The 8,127-nt window shown below is 35.7% G+C and overlaps 1 long non-coding RNA gene across 1 annotated transcript; it reads left to right on the forward strand.

The window, feature by feature from the left end:
• The first annotated feature begins 236 nt into the window (after window positions 1-236).
• LOC148998413 (uncharacterized) lies at window positions 237-3,096 on the forward strand. The gene is made up of 3 exons (XR_016155303.1): window positions 237-598; window positions 2,071-2,171; window positions 2,378-3,096. It is a non-coding gene; the product is annotated as an uncharacterized LOC148998413 (long non-coding RNA).
• Window positions 3,097-8,127: the final 5,031 nt, after the last annotated feature.

Consider the following 8,127-nt stretch of genomic DNA (forward strand, 5'->3'; position numbering starts at 1 on the left):
AATTGATTTAAAGTTACAAACAGTTAAGAAATGTATAACATTGCAGAACATTTCTATTTTTAAAAAATGCAGTTCTTTTTATTTATCCCAGTTCTGAAGAATATATATATATATATATATATATATATATATATATATATATATATATATATATATATATATATTACACAAAATATTAGGCCAAATAAAACTAAAACACTGGTAACTGTTTTCAAAATTAATAATAATACTAATAATAAATGTTTCTTGAGCACAAAAACCTGCATAATATAATTTCTGAAGGATCATGTGACACTGGGTTAATGCTAATGCTAAAACAAATCAGCTTTGTCATCACTGGAATAAATTGCATTTACTAAAAATAGATTAAATACTTTTGATCAAATACATAGTAAGCAGTAAAATCTTACCACAAGCATTTGGTCAATATTGTAAATTGCACCACATCTACTCCACCACAAAGATTAGCCAATAAACCCACACTCTGGACTGAGAAGCACATGTTTGGGCTCCATAACTCTGACCGTGGCCACAGGGAAGCCACCACCCCTTACCAGGACTCTTGTCAGCACTCACAGACCTTGGTGGCAAAATCACGGTGAGAACATCATGCCCCCTTTCATTTGTCACAATATTCCCTTTGCACTCTTTTTCTCTTTTTAATATTTCATGTTCATGTTTATTTAAAAATGCATGCCTCCACCATGGCCTGACACCACAGCCTCTGTGTGTCTCTTTGCCCAGCACACATCTTCCCTCGAACTCTTTTGGTTATTTTTCTCCTCTTCAATGTTTTATTTGGTTTCAAGTCAACAAACAATGAACACTAATTGCAGTGTAATAGATTTTTTTTTTTCATTTAATCACAACTCCCAATGTTCTTCTCACTACATCTTTATTCATTCTCTCATTCTAGTTCTCTGGCAGCAAACAAGCAGCGAGTAGTTTTGACTAATATATGATCCCATATGGGCTCCCTCCTGCCCTTTCCTTCTTCACCCTCCCCCTTCTGCAATTCTGATTCCTTCTAATGTGTAAATATTTGTGCTCCTGTTCCTGTCTCAAATCTGTGACCTTATCAGTGCTATTCTGAGCTACAGACCATACAAAACCTGAAAAAGCAGTTTCTACCAAAGGTAATGTATTCCCCAAAAGTGTGCATGGCAAACAAAGAGAAGAAAATGTAAGTATAAATCCTCTAATAAAAATAGATATGAATGATGAAGTCAAGCAAACAGCAGGCTGGAGCTACAAGGCACCTAGGCCATATTTCTAATGGACATTTTGGATTAAAGCCCAGACAAGTAGAACAGATGATAAAGAAACTCCTCTCGTGGGTCCAAAGAGAATTTTTTTTTTTTTTTTTTTTTTTTTTTGTCTTAGTTGATGGTAAGGTCAGATGTAAAGCTCGGAGGATTGAAGGTAAAATGAGATATAGTTTAATTATAAGGTCTATTGATTGTCTATTGATCGTCACATATGCCTGCTGGCTTCTGATTGGTCAATACAGCATTTTAACCATGATAAGATCCACAATATAGCAACAGCTAATATGTAAAAAAAAATATATATATATATATATATATATATGACTTTCATATTTGAATAAAAAATGAAGATGAGAGATTTCTCTCTCATTTCTCTCTATTTCATCAAAACACCAAAGTTTATAAAGATATTGCAAATTAAATCCATACTGTATGAATTTAGTGAAATCCTTATGTGAAATGCAAGAAAAACCTAATTGATTCTTGCACATAAAGCAAGTATGTGAGCTTCCATTTACCATATTTTTTTTGTACTCTATGCATGTGGGTTAATCAATGTTTAGAGGTCAGTAACTTTTAAAAAAAAAAACATAAGGTTGAGCTATAAAATATTCATGGCTAAAGTAGCTTTATTCTCTTCTTTTCATTGTCAATAACAACAAGCTTTAGCTAGGACTCCTACAGTATATATTCACAAAATCATGTAGCTCTAAAAATAATATGTGTAGTGATTTGAACAAACTTGAAGTCTGGCTCATTATATGAAAGTAATCTCTGCTCTCTTTGTATGCTATTTTTCCAGCGTCACATTAGTTTTGAGGACATGCAACCGAAGAAACATTAATCGAGGATCAGAAGCATCTGTGGTGAAGGCACATGCCTTGGTTCATATCTCAAGAAAAGGTAACTGTTGTGCTGCTTGCATGCACTTTCGCTTTTTGTTCCATGGGTTGACAGTAGATCCAGCCCTGAGAAAATCATTTGGAAGCCTATGGAATATCAGTAAATGTTCAGCTCTACTCGTAGAGACATCATCTAGGCAAGCAGCAGCATATTGTTTCTAAGGCTGTGCCACACATTTTATATGACTTGAAGTGTCCCCCTTGCAGGCCAAAAGTGAGAAGTCATTACAGCTGCAGTCCATCTGGCTTGCTGAAGGCTGTTTCTTATGCTGTGGGTGACATCCTTTTTGTAAGATGTAAAGTTGGAATGGACCTGGCCTTGTCTAGGCGTTCATTGAGGTCATCCACTTGAGACGTGAGGTAGCTGTCAACCTGTGAGACCGTATCAAGCTTCTAGAAATCATTACAGAGTTTGGAGGGTGCCACTGTCATGATCTCCATTCACCAGCACAGTCACCTCAGCACTCTACATATCCCAGAATCCCTCATGGCTCACACTTCACAATCACCACACCTGTCTGCGATTACCCTCATCAGCACCTCTCTATAAATGCTAGCACTACACTGCACACACAGGAGTCTTGTCTTGTCTTGCATAACCTGAAGTACTTACCAGACTACCTTTCAGCTCAGTCTTCTCCAGCAAACCAGTCCTCTGCCATTCCCCTCTGAAACATATAAGAGCTGTCATTCACTGCTATAATCAAGACAACTTATCCATTCACTCAGAAACTCACCTGCTAACGCCGCTTGTTTTTGCCAGCCTGGTCTCATTGTTAATACGTAGGTATTTTACGTTTTTGCAAAGATAGAAAACGTACTTTGTAGTACGTTTGGATAGATGCTGAAACGTATCATGTAGACGTATCTGCAACATTTAAACGTAACATTATTGCGTTTTTACAGCTACAAAACGTAAACTATTTACGTATCATAAAGATATCTGTATAATTTCCCTTTTTACCATTTTATAGATAAATGTAAGATCCCGTAACCCTAATCCCAAACCTAAACATACCCATTTTATGCTTAATATAAAAAAATTATAAAATGTTACGGACAGATGTGTTGGGAAAGGGCAGTTTTATTAACAATATAGCATTAAAATATATTTTGAGCCACCAATCCTACTCCTACCCCTAAAAATTCCTTAAAACTACGTAACAAACTACAATTATGAAGAAAAACATAACTAACAGACAAGTATAATCACAATAATTTATTTATTGCGAAAATGTCAAAACCGATACCAAAAGCCGTTCACATGATGAAGCGTTGCAGTCGCAGTCTTCTCTCTGGCAGTATTGTAATAGTTTTGTATGAAGTACAGAGCAGAAATTAAATTACTAATGAAAATGTTAATCCTGCTTCGGTTTGCGCTTCTCCATTTCAAATGAACTAAACTAATCAACCGTCACAGTCCTTCATGTCGCAAACTGTGACGAAGCAGGGAAGAGCCAAAGATTTGGATTACATCAAACTAATAAAATGTATGTCTTTTGTGAATTTTTGTTGTGTTTTATAGGAGAAAACGCTTTATGTGTCTCAAGGTAAATAAACTATTACAAAATGGTTGAACGAGTAACGTTAAAGAATGTATTTTTAAAGTTTTATAGTGTATTGTTTAACACCATGCAGGCAAAATGAGCAAAATGTTAATATTTATGAGTATTATATCAATAAATGCGACTGACAACTTCAGTAATTAGACAGTGGAATGCAACAGAGTCAAAACATAATGCTACGATATTAATATGCATAAATTGTGATGCGTACAAATGTGTACGTCGGTGGATTTGTCCATAAATTACGTTTTTGTGCTGTCAATACGTAAATATTTTACGTTTTAGTATTGTAAATATGTTAGTATTATACGTTTCTGCGCATATAAAACGTAATTATATATACGTATGATAGAACGACACTTTACGTACAAATACATACGTATTCTCATGAGATCACTTTGGTTTTTGCATACCTGCAATAAACCTCTTGTTTTAGATATTGCCTGTGTTGCATTCTTCTGTTCTGTGACAGCCATATGGTTTTACAACCATTATATTCAGACTATTAAAATGAGGGGTCTGAGGGCCTGGGGCACTCTGTAGGGCCACTGCCTGACAATAACACCTGACAGCCAGCAGCTGTCTGACCAGGACTGACTGAAGACTCATCAGAGAATGCAAAACGGGTGTCAAACTGACCCAACTGGGTGTGGTTTTGGAATATGTTTCTCCTCCTTCAATGATATAATTTAATTACTTAATAATTGCTTAAATTTATTTGCCATAAATTTTCAAGAAAAACAAAAATTGTAATTTTACTATCAACAGTATGCATTTCGTTTTTGGTATTTTGATAGGTTTGAAGATTTTCAAAAAATATATAATAATGATAATAATAATAATAATAAAATCCCTGACATACCAAGGGATTACTAAAAATGTTGGTCCCTACTATGGTAATTTCATATTTTATACATACACACACACACACACACACACATGCATACAGTCTGGCATAAAACTGTTGAAAACAATAACAGGTGGCACAATTGAGAGAATGCTTGGTGTATATGTACACACACACACACACACACACATATATATATATATATATATATATATATATATATATATATATATGTAGAAAAGGCTGACTACTTTTAAGCATGCAAGATATAATAATATCATTTCGGTTTTTAGGATTATTCAAAAATATTGTAATGGTACGATTGTATATGTACAAGTAAACCAATAGGCTTTATGCACAACTTACTTCCGCATTCTCTGTAAAACAGGTCGAATCGCTTCCGGTCCAGGTCTTTTGTATGTTTTTCATGAATTTTTTTGCGGTTTTACTCAAGTTAACTTAAAAGGAGCGAGCAAAGATTAGCATAAACAATATCCCTCACATGTGCAGATTAATATTTAAACGTTTTATATTTTTTATTCTTCACAGTAACGTTTAGATATTTAAATGGAATAAAACGCCAATAACAAAGTGAACTAGTTAGGTAAGCTGATTACCTTAAATATCCATAGATATCGTAGTCAGTTCTTACGGCCGTTAACACTTTCTCTGACAAGCGGATGCGATGAGACCCGTTTTCCGGTTTGGTCACGTGACGCACGGCATAAAGCCTATTGGTATCATTAATACATGTGGACATTTGTTTATAATAGAAAAAATATGATTTCATAACAATTTCACTTTTATTATACCATTCTGTGCCATTTTTCTAGAAAGGGAGCCCCTTTTTTGGTAATGAATAGGGTTATTACTATTATTATTATTATTATTTTATTTTTTTACCTTAGAAGCTGACAAATTTCTGACAAGTTCTCCCTTGAAAGGCTGGACTGTGTGTTTTTGGTGTTCTGATAGGTTACAAAAAAAAAAAAAAAAAAAAAAAAAACATATTGCAATGAAGCAATCTTATTTTTAATGCTCAATCTTTGAGATGTGTGGGCTGGTTGTTGTTTCTGCGCCTTCTTTTCAATACTGAGGAGACCCTGAGGCTGAACAGAAGCTCAGAAGAAGAGAATACAATCAATGCCTGTGGTACATCTCTAGTGCTGAATACAACATAGGGATCTAGTGATACAAGTCACATTGATCCTCAAACACCCTATGACACCCTTGTTACAGGGATTTCTGCCTGAATTGGTTAGTCGTCCAACTAATGCCAGTAAGGAACATCAATTCACCCACGATTTCAAAAATGAGAGATGCGTGAGGTTTGAGGGATTCTCTACTGGGACACAAACATCTCTTTTGTATCCACCTTTGATGATCAAAAGTGAGGTCCAGATGTTACTGATTATGCCGTCCCGCTTGAAGTTTGATTGTTGTCACCCAGGGCAATGGACACATACACAGAGGGCTCGCCCTCACATGTGATTATTTAGGAGTATATGGGAGATGAGTTGTCATGTCACTATATCTGAAACCTGATTGAGAGGTGAATGAATCTGGCAACATTATGTACATCGCAGCATAAGACTCTAGCCCCTGAAGGCCTTTTGCTTAAAGGCATAGTCAGAAACAGCTGGATAGTACCTCTGGCTCAGTCACTAAGTTGCATGTTTATCGGTTTATCTGCTTAATTCAGAATAATTCTCTGGGCAGATGTTTCTTCTCAGTGCTGTAAACCTCATCCATCTCAATTAGTCTAGTCTGAACACATAACACAAACAGTAATGAGGTATGGGCTAAAGCAATAAACCATGCTTAACTGTGTAAATATGAAATGGTCAGAGCAGTGAATACTCACACCAAATGAAACTAGATTATATGCATTTTCTTACCAGCCTGTCACTTATCTTTTAGAGCGGCTCATCATAGTATTAACTGAGAAATTGGATGTGTCAAAGTGAGCTACTGCTAGAATTTTAGTATTATTAGTTACATTGCTGTGAGGTATAAATACATTCTGTGTGATTAAAAACCCTACATTTTGGTGTATGTCATCTGAACTGTGTAATTATGAATAGTAATGCTTGTTAAATTATGTTGCATAAAAGTTAAGCTATAGATTGTGTAATTAAACTTGTTCATGGCAATTGCACAACTCTTAAAGGTGCCATATGTAATAATTGAGGTAAAAAATATCCAAAAAATGAGCTACAAGCATCAAAAGAATGAGAAGAAATAAGTGCAATGATGTAATTAAAAAACTGACAAGTTATAGTGCTGCCGAGATATAAACCTAAATTAGCATGCTAAATTACTAGCCCTGGCCCGGCAGGTGTCGTAATACCAGTTCCGGCCATGGGAGGCGGTATGCGGGCGGGCAACGTTACCACCAGCCAAACTGCAATAGACGAGTGAGTCGCGCCGGCCTGTGTGTACTTGAACCTGATGTCAGTCGTGTGGAAATACAGCCCACTACTACATTTCAGTTCAGGGAAGAGTTCAACAAATGATTGGTCGACATTATCCATGAGGAATACATTTTGGCAAGTTGTAGCATTCTGTATCTTTCAACAGTGTTCGTGTTCTTTCCATTAGCTAGTAGAGATGATCGGTTCACGTGCGCTAGGGATCTGTCGAGTAACATGTACAAGCGCCAAAACGGTATTTATTGTTTGAATTGCATAATAAAATTGACAGAATCTGAGAGCTTAACTAACCTGCTTGCTAAGTGCTAATTGCGTGTGTCTCATGATGAATTCGTGAGAGTTGGCAGCTCTGAATGGCACTAGGTTGATCTGTCAAATTAATTCAAACTAACAATAAAAGTGTAATATGAACAAAACGAATACCGTAAACTTAAAATAATAGCCCGCAGGCATTTATTTTCCCATATGGTCGAAATGCACCAGCTTGTTTTTGAGACAGGCTTCTATGAGACGGTCTTCATCATTTAGTGTTGAGATGTTGTTCATTGAGTCTCTGATCTCTAAAAATCTCCAAATGCTCCACGTGAAACTGCGGTCTTCCGACCTTTTACTATCGTGTCAATTGATTTAAATAATATGCGGAGAAAGAGAGCAAAACAGAGCTCGCTTGTGTTGTTTGAAGACGTGAGTGCGCGCGGCCGCGGCACAACACATTTTCTGGAGGTATACTGCCCCCATCTGTTATGGAATATGGAATATTTTTTGATTTTTAGTTCCAGATGGCACCTTTAAGTCATCTGGAAAACATATTTTGTGAAAGAAAAAAAAAAAAAACATTTAACTTTACAGTACATTCTCAATCATCTTTGAAATGTTCTAAATGTCAGGGGACGTTTTAGAGATGTATTACAGATGAGCAAGTGCCCCAAACAAACCCATTTTCCAGGGCACATCAAAACCATGGCAGTTTTCTTTTCTTTTTTTAAAGGAATGAATACTTTTTATTCACAATAATGTGTTAAACTCAAAAGTGACTGTAAAGACATGTATAATATTTCAATAGTTTTCTATTTTTTAAAAAGGTAGTCTTTTGAACTTTCTATTCATTAAAGA

Source organism: Pimephales promelas, chromosome 1 (genome assembly GCF_988280905.1).
Source record: "Pimephales promelas chromosome 1, fPimPro1.hap1.1, whole genome shotgun sequence".
NCBI lineage: Eukaryota > Metazoa > Chordata > Actinopteri > Cypriniformes > Leuciscidae > Pimephales > Pimephales promelas.